The following is a 13,597-nucleotide window of genomic DNA, read 5'->3' as shown; positions in this document are numbered from 1 at the left end:
TACGGAGATGTTTAACAAACTCAAGTGGCAGACTCTGCAAGAGAGGCGCTCTGCATCGCGGTGTAGCTTGCTCGCCAGGTTTCGAGAGGGTGCGTTTCTGGATGAGGTATCGAATATATTGCTTCCCCCTACTTATACCTCCCGAGGAGATCACGAATGTAAAATTAGAGAGATTAGAGCGCGCACAGAGGCTTTCAGACAGTCGTTCTTCCCGCGAACCATACGCGACTGGAACAGGAAAGGGAGATAATGACAGTGGCACGTAAAGTGCCCTCCGCCACACACCGTTGGGTGGCTTGCGGAGTATAAATGTAGATGTAGATGTAGATGTAGATCACGATTGAAGTTATTGAGAAGGTTGCTGTTTCCATAAGTGACCATGCAGCACGTGGAACTGGTAGTACTAGTGCTTGTGGAGTAAATTGGGAGCTGTCCGTCCCATGGTCAACAGTACAGAAAGTTCTGCGTTCTATTTTACACTGGTATCCCTGCAGGATCGAAGTGGTGCAGCAGCTGAAACCTCACGATCTGCAGCGACTTTCTGAATTTGCTCTTTGGGGTTTGTGGCACCAACTATAGTTCTGACGTGTGACCAGGCTGTGCTGAGTGACGAGGCACATTTTACATTACGGCATGTAGTGAATACGCAGAACTGCCGGATCTGGGCTACTGTTAAATGGTGTGCTGTGCACGAAGAGCAAATGGCTCTGAGCACTATGGGACTTGACATCTGTGGTCATCCGTCCCCCAGAACTTAGAACTACTTAAACCTAACTAACCTAAGGACATCATACACATCCATGCCCGACGCAGGATTCGAACCTGCGACCGTAGTGGTCACGCGGTTCCAGACTGAAGCGCCTAGAGCCGCATGGCCACGCCGGCCGGCTGCACGAAGAGCAATTGTACCCGAATAAACCCAGAGAGCTCGTCAGGTGTGCCCTGACGCCTGCACGTTCTAGAGACCTCCTCGAACATCGCAGCTGTGTGGAAACCACTGTTTTCATGCAACATGCGCGAACACCTCAGAGTGAACGCTCTGCTTAAAGCAATCTTCCACGAACGTGTTATCTTCAAAGGTATTCCAGATGTATGGCCTGAAAGATCACCTAGTCTGAATCTATGTGTCTTTCTGGTCTAGAAGTATTTAAAAGAAAGCGTTCGTCAGTGCCACGATCGATCTCTATCTGATCTAAATGTCAGTATACAGGAATACGTAAGCCGGTCGGACTGGCCGTGCGGTTCTAGGCGCTACAGTCTGGAGCCGAGCGACCGCTCCGGCCGCAGGTTCGAATCCAGCCTCGGGCATGGATGTGTGTGATGTCCTTAGGTTAGTTAGGTTTAATTAGTTCTAAGTTCTAGGCGACTAATGACCTCAGAAGTTAAGTCGCATAGTGCTCAGAGCCATTTGCACCAGGAATACGTAGCGTGGGCTACAACGGAACTGCTGCGAGCAACTGTTGATGACGTCATTCCACGGGTAGAGCATCTCGTCGACGTCTCTGGTGTCCACATGAAACAAAAAAAGAGTGTAAGTTGCGGCTAACAATAACTTAAAAATTATGAAATTATGTCTTTCTACTTTATTCATCTTTTCTACAGACGTCCCGCTCCTAATTCATTAAATATCGAAACATTTCTAAACGTCTTCCTGCATTTACAGCGCCAGATTTGCACCCGGTGACAAAAAACGGAACTAACTTTTGTTCAGCTTAAATCGGTTCTCCATTAATGCATTAGCATATCTAGCAAGTTCGCTGCCCTACAATATTTACAGATCACCTGTGACTAACTGTAGTTTAATTATAACCACCCAGTAGAAAGAAATATTAGTTACGTCTGTAACCATGCTTGAGCTAGCAATAGAAACTAGGCCACATACGTGAGGCACGCTTTGTTCAGTTGGAAGTAGCAGCTATTCCTGACCACCGCGCGCCGTATTTCTGATCGGTGGTGCTGGAAGGTTCTGTTTCACACGGGCCTATTGTGAGCGCGGGCGCGCGTCGCGTTATAGAGACGTAACGGTCGCTATGACACAATAGCGGCGCATTGTTCCACATAAATATTCACACGGCGCAATTTGCATGCTCTCGCCGGCCCACGCTGTGCCTTACGGGCGCACAGACACCTCGCGGGTGATCAGCCGGCGCGTACAGCCAAATGCCACGGCGGCACCGCGCTACACGCCCACGGGGGAACCGCCTACCGCTGCTGCACCCTTACCTGCTGCCGAAAAATTTGTCTCAGATGCCTTATCCGCGTTATGCCTCATAGAAAAAATAAACGGAACAGTCATAACTTATCCGGAAACTTGTAGTCATAACTTCTTACTTAAAAGGTTTTACGATCACTGACATGAAAATTTAAGATATATCTGCAAGACAGAAGGGAGTGACATGAAACTTGAAAGGAGTCTACTGGGGTACACTTTTATATGGCACCCGAACATTGTAATGATACTAATGTAAACTAAAATGAAACTATTATATTGTAAACGATGTACGTCTGATGCGCTATATAAAGTGGATCGCTGACTTTGCACGACGTCAGAGCCAAAGATACTGCTTCTAGTCTGAGACTGTAGTGTTGGAGTAAGACAGGGCTTGGCGCACAGCAGTCAGTGTGCATCAGTTTGTGAGCGAAAGAAGATGCGGTAGGCCGTTTTGTGGTGTGCTCTGCAAAGCCACCAAGTGTCAGATTACAACGTAGGAATAATCTCATACCAATATTTTGTGTTACACCGCAGGTAATTAAAAATGATGAGTGATTTTGTAGTGGAATGTAAAGTGAAATGATGAAATGTAGATTTAATTGTGGCAAGAAAGGATTACTGGATTGATATTACAAAGAAGATTTGCAAGTGTATGTATTATTGGATATAAATGTGAAAGCAGAAGTCTTCTCGCAATTAGGTAAGCAAGTTAATTTTTTATCACTTTTGTTTTTCCAGCGCGTTAGTGTAAATGAGTTGATCGATAATTGGTAACCCCAGAATGTACGTAACCAGATCTGATGTATAGGCGAGTTAGATATTTTCCTTTTGTAATGTTCTCAGATCGTCAACGGCCTTGCCGCAGTGGATGCACCGGTTCCCGTCCGATCACCGAAGTTAAGCGTTGTGGGGCGTGGACGGCACTTGGCTGGGTGACCATCCGGGCCGCCGTGTGTTGTTGCCATTTTTCGGCGTACACTCAGCCTCGTGATGCCAATTGAGGACCTACTCCACCGAATAGTACCGGCTCCTGCCAAAGAAAATCATCATAACGACTGGGAGAGCGGTGTGCTGACCACACGCCCCTCCTATCCGCATCCTCGTCTGAGGATGACACGGCATCGGATGGTCCCGATGGGCCATTTGTGGCCTGAAGACGGAGTGGAACAATGTTCTGAGATTTTTTGTTACCACAGGTACACGTAATTTGATAATATGTCTTTATGCTATTTTGTGATGTAAGATAATACTTGCTGTACAAATCTCATTGTTTGTAACTACGTCAGCAAAGAAAGGTTTTCATTTAGTAAAAAGGATGTCATTTTTCTGAGTAATGCAATTTCAATTGTCAGATATTTTGAAAAGCCAAACTTACCTTCGAATACAACTTCACTATTGAAAAAGTCAGTGTTAGTAATTCACCCAAATCACTACCGCTTCCTCTAACAGGCCATATACTTTTTAAAGACGCTCAATTCTTCTCAAATGTTTTCACTTACCAGCCAAAAGAGTTTCATGTATATTTCAAAATATTACAGCCAGCATTGCACACCACTGAGTCTATAGCTGGTATATTTTATTCTTCTTCATGAGAGAGGAAATATAACGAGATCCACCGTTGCTGCTTTAGAGGTAAGACAATTTTATTTATTTGTTATGGTCACAGGGACCAGAGTTATTAGTTTTGAACAGGGTCAGAGGATTCAGTACCTAAGGGGCTGAATGTATTTAACAGTGACTCTATGTCTTTATTGGTGATGGGAGTTGCATTGCCCAATCAGTATGTATAAAGTTTTCCGACAATAACACACAGTAAGCACGCCACTTGCATTTCCAACACGATACATGATAACTCCAGTTTTGTATGCATTCCCAGTCTAGGCGTTCATTTAAGTATTTCAATAAATAAAAAATAAGCAAATGTAGTGGGACGCGAAATTGAAGCGTCACCCATCCACCAGTGTCAGCCCAGTTTGCAGGTGAATATAAGTTTAATTTAGTTTTTGTTTATGTATTTTTGTAATATTTGTAATGGTTGTGAATTGTCTAAAGTTTTTGTATTTATTTTTTATGTTTCATGTACTGAGAGGGCGGCGCAACGAACGGAGACAGCATCTTCACTGCCGGGACAAGAGAGAAAATTGCTGGTCACTATACGTCGCGGGTCGACAGCCAAAGAGCAACAGAAGATCCTGAAATCGAGTTGTTGCGTCGTGCTTCTAAAAAGTGGAAAAAAATAAGAATTTGTGATGTTTGTACAACAATGACGTCCTAGAAAGTTAATCATGTTGTAAATGTTCAGTCCTGTCTTGTCAAGGCTCAGGTTCACGTCTCTATGTAGGAAGATAATAAACTAGTGGAAGCTACTAAAGTTGAAATACGTGTCCCGAGAATTTATTAATGAAAAATTATGTTACGTAATTTATTTGACAAGATTATTAATTTCTGACAACGTCCATCGCGAGTTTGAATCTCGAAAGTTTATTCAGTGTGGTTGTAATACTTATTACAGCAGATCACTGGCATTAATATAATTTCTGAGGAGAAACAAACGACATCTAAATTAAAAAAGTTTGCGCAAACCAGTTGGACTGAGTGACGTAATTCTGCGCATACGACTCAAATGATGTTTTACAGTTTCGTTCAAGAACCATTCTGAGACAATTTAAAAAGAATATAAATAATTTTGAAATGTGTTGTAACTGACGTAGGTGACGAAGTCTACACATGGTCATATGTCAAAAGAAAATCATTTATAAAAAACTTACGTCGTTACACTACACAAAGTTAGATAATTAATTCGTTGAAAGGTTATGCGGTTTTATTTTAATAATGTCAGTGACTGAAAGGTTTTGAGAAAGCAATGTATGCGGGGTGTTCAATAAGCAGTGCAACATTTTTTTTTTTTTTTTTTTTTTTTTTTGAGAAAGAAAATTTATTTATTGAGGATTCCAATACACCATATTATTCTCCACGATTTTGGTTGCAAAACTCCACTCTTTAGGTTGCAAAACACTTCTTTTTGTCATGATCTCCGTTCAATACGGCGGTCGTACGCCACTGCGAGGGCCTGTACGCGCGCGCATGGTACCACTGTACCGGTCCACGTCGGAGCCAACGCCAGTAACCTCCCCGCCTTCCACTTACTGCTTCCCGCGGAGTGCGTCTTTCATCAGCCCAAACAGGTGGAAGTCGGAATGTGCGAGATTCGGGTTGTAGGCTGGAAGACGTAGAGTAGTCCAATGAAATTCTGTAAGCTCCTCTCGGGCACGCACACGTATGTGAAGCCTTGCATCGTCGTGGGGGAGGAGGGGTTCCTTCGCATTTATATGGCGATGAACACGCCGAAGTCGTTTCTTCAATTTCCTGGGAGTAGCACAATACGCTTCTGAGGTGATCGTTGCCCCATGAGGAGGGAATAATCCCTTCGGAGTCCGTAAAGACCGTTACCAGTTGAAGATGCGTCTTTCGACTTCTTCTTCGGTGGAGAGATAGTATGGCTCAAATGGCTCTGAGCACCATGAGACTTAACTTCTGAGGTCATCAGTCCCCTAGAACTTAGAACTACTTAAACCTAACTTACCTAAGGACATCACACACATCCTGCCCGAGGCAGGATTCGAACATGCGACCGTAGCGGTCGCGTGGGTCCAGCATGTAGTGCCTAAAACCGCTCAGCCATCCCGGCCGGCAGAGATAGTATGATTTACGTTTTTTTTTCTGGTTCAAAGTGATGAACTCATGTTCGTCCCCTGTGACGTTGTTAAAAAGAAATGTAATGATCAGCCTCGTAGCGCGCAAGCATTTCCCCACAGGTAGTCCTTCGTTGCTCTTCGTGGTCTTCTGTTAGGTGTTGAGGATTAGAGCAGGCATATATTTTTGACTACCCCAGCTGGTGGACGAATGTGTCGGTAGTACTAACAGAGACGTCCAGTTGAGCAACGAGGTGTTTGATTTGATCCATCGATCATCTCGAATGAGAGTGTCCGCACGTTCCAACATAGCAGAAGTCACAACGGTGTGTGGTTGCCCGGCACGCGGTACATCGGGCAAGTTTATGCGACCTCGCTACGAAGATGGCAGACGCCTCTGCCACCGACTCACAGTGCTCTTGTTCACTATCAGGTCTCCCACACATTCTGAAAGCGCCTGTGAGTATCTGCGATGCTCTGGTTTTCCGCCAAATGAAACTCAGTGACAGCTCTCCACTTGGAAGTCACCTCCATTACAGACGTCATTTTGAATGCTACGTATAGCGCCGCCACCTTTGTGAAACTGTAATGGCTGAAGTGGAAATATTCCGCGATGTCCTACAGCAAATTCCGCATTTTTTCAACCGAAATTGGCAGAGAAACAAAATGTATTGTATTACTTACTGAAGAGAATTGTAGCACGTCTCAGTACACTTACAGTCATAGACAAAGCAGAGAAGCTCCCAGAAGAGACGACCGAATGTCACTGCACCTCCGTTACATGCACATCATTGGCGGGTGTGCGTAAGATTAGAGCTGCAATTCTCTGTGACAGAACAAAAATCGTTCAAATGGCTCTGAGCACTACGGGATTTAACTCCTGAGGTCATCGGTCCCCTAGAACTTAGAACTACTTACACCTAACTAACCTAAGGACATCACACACATCCATGCTCGAGGCAGCATTCGACCCTGCGACCGTAGCGGTCGCGCGTTCCGGACTGTAGCACCAGAACCGCCCGGCCACATCGGCCGGCTGTGACAGAACAGCCGCCGGAGAGTATTAGTGGGACGTGAGTGGCTCGTGTTCGTGCCATATCTCATTTGACTTCCTGTCTTTACTGTACTACCACTTCGTTATGTTAATTTCAGTTACCGGTGTCACTGAGTTGCCACCTTGCCTGCCCGTGAGCGGCAGCAGCGGCGCTTATCGTATAGCCCCTGGCGTATTATCTTTGCTGACTGCTATTACTTCCCGGTTGTCGTGTCTTGCGAGTTAGTTCGGATCTGCCGGTGAGTTGCGAGGCACTAGCAGTGCAGTTCGGACCTGGCAGTGTTTGACTTAGGACGCAGCAGAAGTTCAGTCGGGGCGCGGCTGCGTGAGGTCTGGACAGCCATGACTCGCCCGACGGTTTCCGGTACATATCACTTGAGTGCAGAGCACCTTGGTTGGTCGTCGGTCGGTCGGCTTGTCGGACGGCGTGTATGTTGGCCGGCGATCGCTTATGGGTTGCCTGCGTTTGCCGACTCGTGATTCTTCCTTGTTATTGCACAGTCGCTGCCGTTTGTATTGTCTAGTCCTTCGTGCAAATGTTCGTGAAACTGTGTGTAGCTTGTGATGTCGACTACCCAGTTATTTTAGTGTCGTTTCCGTGCTGATGTGTAGCAGTTGGTCGGTTGGCGCAGTCGCGACGCAGCACCAGTGGGGCATGCAGCGTCAGGAAGGTGCGCATAGCCATCACTTGCCCGACTGTTGCCGACAAACATGTTTTGAGTGGGGGCGACTTTGGTTGACCGTCGGTCGTCCGTCTTGTTAGACGACGTGTATTTGGCCGGCGATTGCTTATGGGTTGACTGTGTGCGCCGACTCGTGGTTCGTCCTCTTTATTGCACAGCCCGCCGCGGTGGTCTCGCGGTTCTAGGCGCGCAGTCCGGAACCGTGCGATTGCTACGGTCGCAGGTTCGAATCCTGCCTCGGGCATGGAAGTGTGTGCTGTCCTTAGGTAAGTTAGGTTTAAGTAGTTCTAAGTTCTAGGGGACTGATGACCACAGCTGTTAAGTCCCATAGTGCTCAGAGCCATTTGAACCATTTTCTTGATTGCACAGTCACTGCCGTGAGCATCGTCTAGTCCTCTTGCAGATGTTCGTGGAGCTGTGCGTAGTTATGTGATTCTCATTGACAAGTTTATTTAAGCGTTGTCGGCGTACTGCCTCTTACGCAATTGGCCACCATGCCGTTCCTTTGACAGGAGTGAAACATTTATATTTAACATCAATGACACTCCCATATAAACTAATTATTAAAAGAGGACAACACAATCGTGATGATAATAAACGTCCTGTTTCCACCAAAATAGGCACAGTCCTTTTTCTTTTAGTTTTATGAGCAAAATCGATATAGTTTTCACATTCAACTACAGGATACAATTCACATCTCATTATTTTCCGACACCCAGCGAAGTGCACCGCCGCCGGTCACAGATGATCACGTGTGCATTAAAAACATTTCAGACATGTGAAATAACATTAAAGAATACTATCTTTCACATCATTAGCTCACATGTCAGAAAAAAACACAATCATTTTATGTTCGACAACAACAAGCTGCAATTCAAGAGTATGTAGCTGTTTTGTACACTATGGCAGGTCTCATTTTAGCACTGCGATGCTGAATCATACATGCGTTTACGAAACAAATCCTGTGAGTCTGTCTTGTAATAGAACCTCCTGTAACATTCTACCACACGTCTCTTCTGTTACATCGAAACCGATCACCATCTGCATGCTTACGTTTGACGTAGTTGATGCATAACTCACCTCATTGACATGTCTGTAATGTTTTGTCATACAGCAGCAGATTCTTGTGTTCTAGTTTTTTAAACAATTTGATCACCACAACCTGTTTCATGCAGTCAACTCACTAGCATTTCTAGATTCCACAACAAGTTATAATTCAAGTAGTGCCTACTTTATAATTAGAGGTTATAAGTATGAAATAACACCCATGTTTTTAAACATACATTCGTGACAATAATAATAAAAAAATCATGACTCTACGAGTCTAGAGACAGACGATTCCTATTAGATTTGTGTGCAAAATCGATGTAGTTTTGAGAGAACTACTTGCTTGCAAACTTTAATCAGTTACAGCACTCCTTGTAATGGAACCTCATATAAGAGTTACTGCATTTCTCTCTCCTGATATATTGGAAAAAAATTACTATATGCGTGTTGTCATTGAGCATATTACATATGACGTATCACTGCAGTGGTGGCCAGTGCTCAATGTCCTTTGCATAGATCTGCACAAAAGTTCGTGCTATACTATGTCCCCCGACCAGAAAAATAGTACATTTGTGCTAGGTGTTGGCAGCTGTAATATATTTACCAGCAATTTTAGAAGACGGAATGAGAAGTAATGTCATGATCGCATGGGTAGAAGTGGGATAAAATCGGTAAAATTACGAAAAATGACAGACAATACGTAGAAATTGAGGGAAAATAAGCCGAAATTTGGAGAAGTTGAGGGAGTACTTGCATGTCTTCTGATTGGGGACGAGTATACGAGAGCAAAAGGAATACGAGAAAACGTTGCGATGGAAGCTCGGGGAACCAGTGAAACAGTCTTTTAATTTTCGACGAGGCAACATTCTACCGAATGTCTATTGACGTAATAGTGATACACGCGAGTTGACTGCTCTCTTTGGTGGTTTCCTGGAAGAAAGAGAACCATCTGCTTCTAAACTTACTTGCATATGCATTAAAGGATGACAGAGAGTGGATGTAATAAATGGTTGAGATGGAGTTGAAACGATGTAGGATTTAATGGTATCCTGATGCTGCATACTAGAGAGAGAGGGAATGTTGCTGCAGGTCATTTGACCTTTTTTTCTATTGTTCTGTTGGGATACATCAGTTGAGTGACATAACTTGCGTTCAACTCGGATACACGTTCGTGTTCTGTGAGTGACTTAGAGCACTGTCCACTTGCGATCGTTAACAGCAAACCTCTCGGTCATCAGAGGACTTCCATCCTGTTTCGACACATTCCTAGAGACGATCGAAGATTTATGCGAGATACTCCAGTCCCCTGTCGTATCTTGGGGATAAAATCGAGTCTTCAGTTTCATAACTATGGTGATCTTAGCGACAATGTGTTTGTGAGGTACTACAACCCCGTGTATACATCTGCTTGACATATGTCCTGTTTACAGAGTTAGAGGCAGTATGACGTGTAATTTCAAATGTAAAACACTGCTGTTATGCGTTTGTCTCTTTCTTTGTAAGAGTTATTCTCCGTTACTAACGATCATTTTATACAGGATTGATGCGAGCATAGTATAATTTCTGAGCCGTGATCAGGTGTGAACTGTGGGGGCTATACACCCCTGGAAAGCTATATTGTACATGTATCACGAGGAATCGATGTTTAAGGAAGTAGTTTTCATTTTACAGTTTGTCACCATAGTTTATCATAGAGAAATCTGCAAGGAAAATGTATGTCATGCGCTGGAAATATATTTTTTACATTGGGATAGTAACAGCGTTGCATTCCATACGACTAATAGGTTGGAAACCGCAACGATCTAACATTACAGCATGTTTTTAGTGCAGAGCATGTAGCATTAGGAGTGTATGTGTTTATGTTCATCCTCAGCAATACCTTCTTGGTAATGGCCCCAGACACTAGAACAATACTTTAGAATTGATAGCGCAATTGATTTACGTAAAACGCTGCAAACTCCGTCCTTATGGAACTCCATCATGCATAAAAACCACCTGTTTCCTGTTTTAACCATCATCACAACAGTTTCATATCTACTAGACACTGATAAGGGATTGCTAACCTCCTCGACATTCGCGCATCTGGAGAAATCTTGTGCTCTTGGATGGGTGCTGGACAGTAATTACAGCCTTAGTTCACACTGTTCCTTCACGAAACGTGGAATGCAGTGTTCTACTTCTGGTCAGCTACAGATTAAATCGGTGCCAGTGCTGGAAGGAGCATTGATGAAAGACAATGCAAGCAGATGTTTTGGTCCATAACTTTATCCTAAGAATGCAAGAATACCCTGTGTCTCCCATCCAAATGGAGAAAAATCGTAAATTACTCACTATGATCGAAGTGCTAGAGATATGTAGGTCGCAGTCTGGTATAGTTTTGGTGTATACGTTTGAGAATTAACAGTGAATGAACGTACTGCACAGTCATCTATTTACATTCGCTATGGTACTCGTAAAGTAGTGGAAGGGCTGTTTAGCAATGATACAGAGATTGGGAAGCATACCGTCACATCACTGGTCGTTATTGAAATTACGGTAAAATTGCTAAAATTGATCGCAGTATCAACTGTGATGCTTATTATTACAGTATATCGACGGTGTCTTTATCATCCTATCCATCCACTGGTATGCTGTTGATTACCACATAATGATTGACAAAGAGTCTTGGTAGAGGGGGCCACACCTTTACAGGTTTGGCTAGCACTGAAACAGTGATCGCATACATGGCAGCAATATGAGGAGTCAATTAAATGGAACACAGCGCCATCAGCTATACCATCACTGTGAATGATGAGTTTAAATGTAGAGGTCGTCAATCACATTCGGACAGCAGTTTGGAAATGCTCCACAGCGCCTCAAAATTCTTCCAGTTTTTCATTTCAATCACTCACTGTGTGTGTGGGTGTTGTGGGCAGCAGCAATAACAAGATTTACACCCTGCGATTTGTAGTTTTGTGTGAGAGCCAATGGATCAAAACGTGTTAATGTCAGTTATAACTGACATAGACCTCGAAGTCGTGGTGGAAAAAAACAAAATGTATGGCAGTGTACAAAGAGTGTTACAGCAAAAAAAGCAGTGTATCAAAGAACAAAACAGGGACCCTCTCTTGCAACTGATAATCTGTGGGAGAAGGTCCTCATATAGAAGAGGCGATGAAACTTTACACTGGTCTGTGCAAGGGACGTCGATCACTGTCAGCCTGCTCCATTGGATCAATACCTGTATATTTAATAGGATCGCTGCATATGCTTGATGCCGGCATGCAGACGGTATTTGTTTTCGATGTATCAGAAGAGAGAGATGCGGTAAAAACCTATGTGACGAAGTTTTCGGAGTTTTTATACTTCGTAATATTTCTCTATTGGATAGAATAGAATAAAGATGATGGAATGTTTGGGTGATACACGTGAATGGGCCCTGAGGAATGCAGATCTGCTTCAGACTGCAGTACGTGTGTGATGTTGAGTTTTCCTAATTTTCCCGATAAGAAACGCCATAATGAGATTTTCACTCTGCAGCGGAGTGTGCGCTGATATGAAACTTCCTTGCAGATTAAAACTGTGTGCCCGACCGAGACTCGAACTCGGGACCTCTGCCTTTCGCGGGCAAGCGCTCTACCACCTGAGCTACCGAAGCACGACTCACGCCCGTTACTCACAGCTTTACTTCTGCCAGTATCTCGACTCCTACCTTCCAAACTTTACAGAAGCTCTCCTGCGAACCTTGCAGAACTAGCACTCCTGAAAGAAAGGAGCGCTTGCCCGCGAAAGGCAAAGGTCCCGAATTCGAGTCTCGGTCGGGCACACAGTTTTAATCTGCCAGGAAGTTTCATATCAGCGCACACTCCGCTGCAGAGTGAAAATCTCATTCTGGAAACATCCCCCAGGCTGTGGCTAAGCCATGTCTCCGCAATATCCTTTCTTACTTTTATTTTCTTACTTTTATTTTCTTATTATTCTTACTTTTATTTTCTTATTTTCTTTATTTTATACTTTCTTACTTTTATTACGAGCGTACATCGCCGGTGAAATGTAACAGCACTGTCGGTCAGTTAGTACACAATCCGGCGATCACCGTCTATATCCAATGTCGAGGTATTTGTGTAGAAAACCCACTTCATTCGGAGGTAAAGTCTTACCTCGATTTATATGGCTTGTATAGTTTTTAACATGGATATCGTTAGCGATAATTGTGAGCAGCTGTAGAACCAAGACTGCGTGTGACGGTAACATAGCCGTTGCGATCTATTTTTCACATCTGTCGGCTTTTAATGCGATTATGCCTCTCTTTCTAAGACACAGTGGTACCACGCGCAAGGATAAATCTTACGAGATAAGTCCACCCATCAGATGTTAAATTCCATAGCGCTCAGAGCCATTTGAACAATTTTGTCCACCCATCGCTGATTTTCGCTCATTATTGTTTCGTATCGCCAGCATTCAGTTATTGGTGAAGTATTATACTTAGTAGTAGTAGGGGATCCGTCATAGAATCGCCTTGAGCAGCAGATTTATAAAGTAAGTGGGTGTTCAGATATGTGCAAGGAAAATGACTATATCCTGTCTTAAGGGAAGGAATGGATTTGATGTGGAAAACTGTAAGGTGAATGAATAATTTTTAAACTACTTATGAAGGAACAATACAGGAGCCCTCTTGTATGATTAATAGACTACTGGACGTGGTCTTTCTCGAGTACAGACAACAAAATTTTGTGGAGATCCGCACGAAGGACTTCGAGCAATGGCCTTCCGCTCCAATGGAGTCCTATGGTACATGTAATACGCTCGATGACAACATGCAGATAGTAACTGTTTTTCGATATATCACGAGAGACAAACATAGTAAACTCATACAGGAGGTTCTGTTACAAGGAATGCTATAACTGATTAAAGTGTGCATGCAGATGGT

General features: G+C 43.8%; 1 pseudogene; it reads left to right on the top strand.

The window, feature by feature from the left end:
* Positions 1-3,058: 3,058 nt before the first annotated feature.
* On the top strand, positions 3,059-3,176 carry LOC126189934 (5S ribosomal RNA; annotated as a pseudogene).
* Positions 3,177-13,597: the final 10,421 nt, after the last annotated feature.

This window comes from Schistocerca cancellata, chromosome 5 (genome assembly GCF_023864275.1).
Source record: "Schistocerca cancellata isolate TAMUIC-IGC-003103 chromosome 5, iqSchCanc2.1, whole genome shotgun sequence".
In the NCBI taxonomy this organism is placed as follows: Eukaryota; Metazoa; Arthropoda; class Insecta; order Orthoptera; family Acrididae; genus Schistocerca; species Schistocerca cancellata.
The sequence above is the reverse complement of the archived record's forward strand: the minus strand, read 5'-3'. Positions and strand labels throughout refer to the sequence as shown.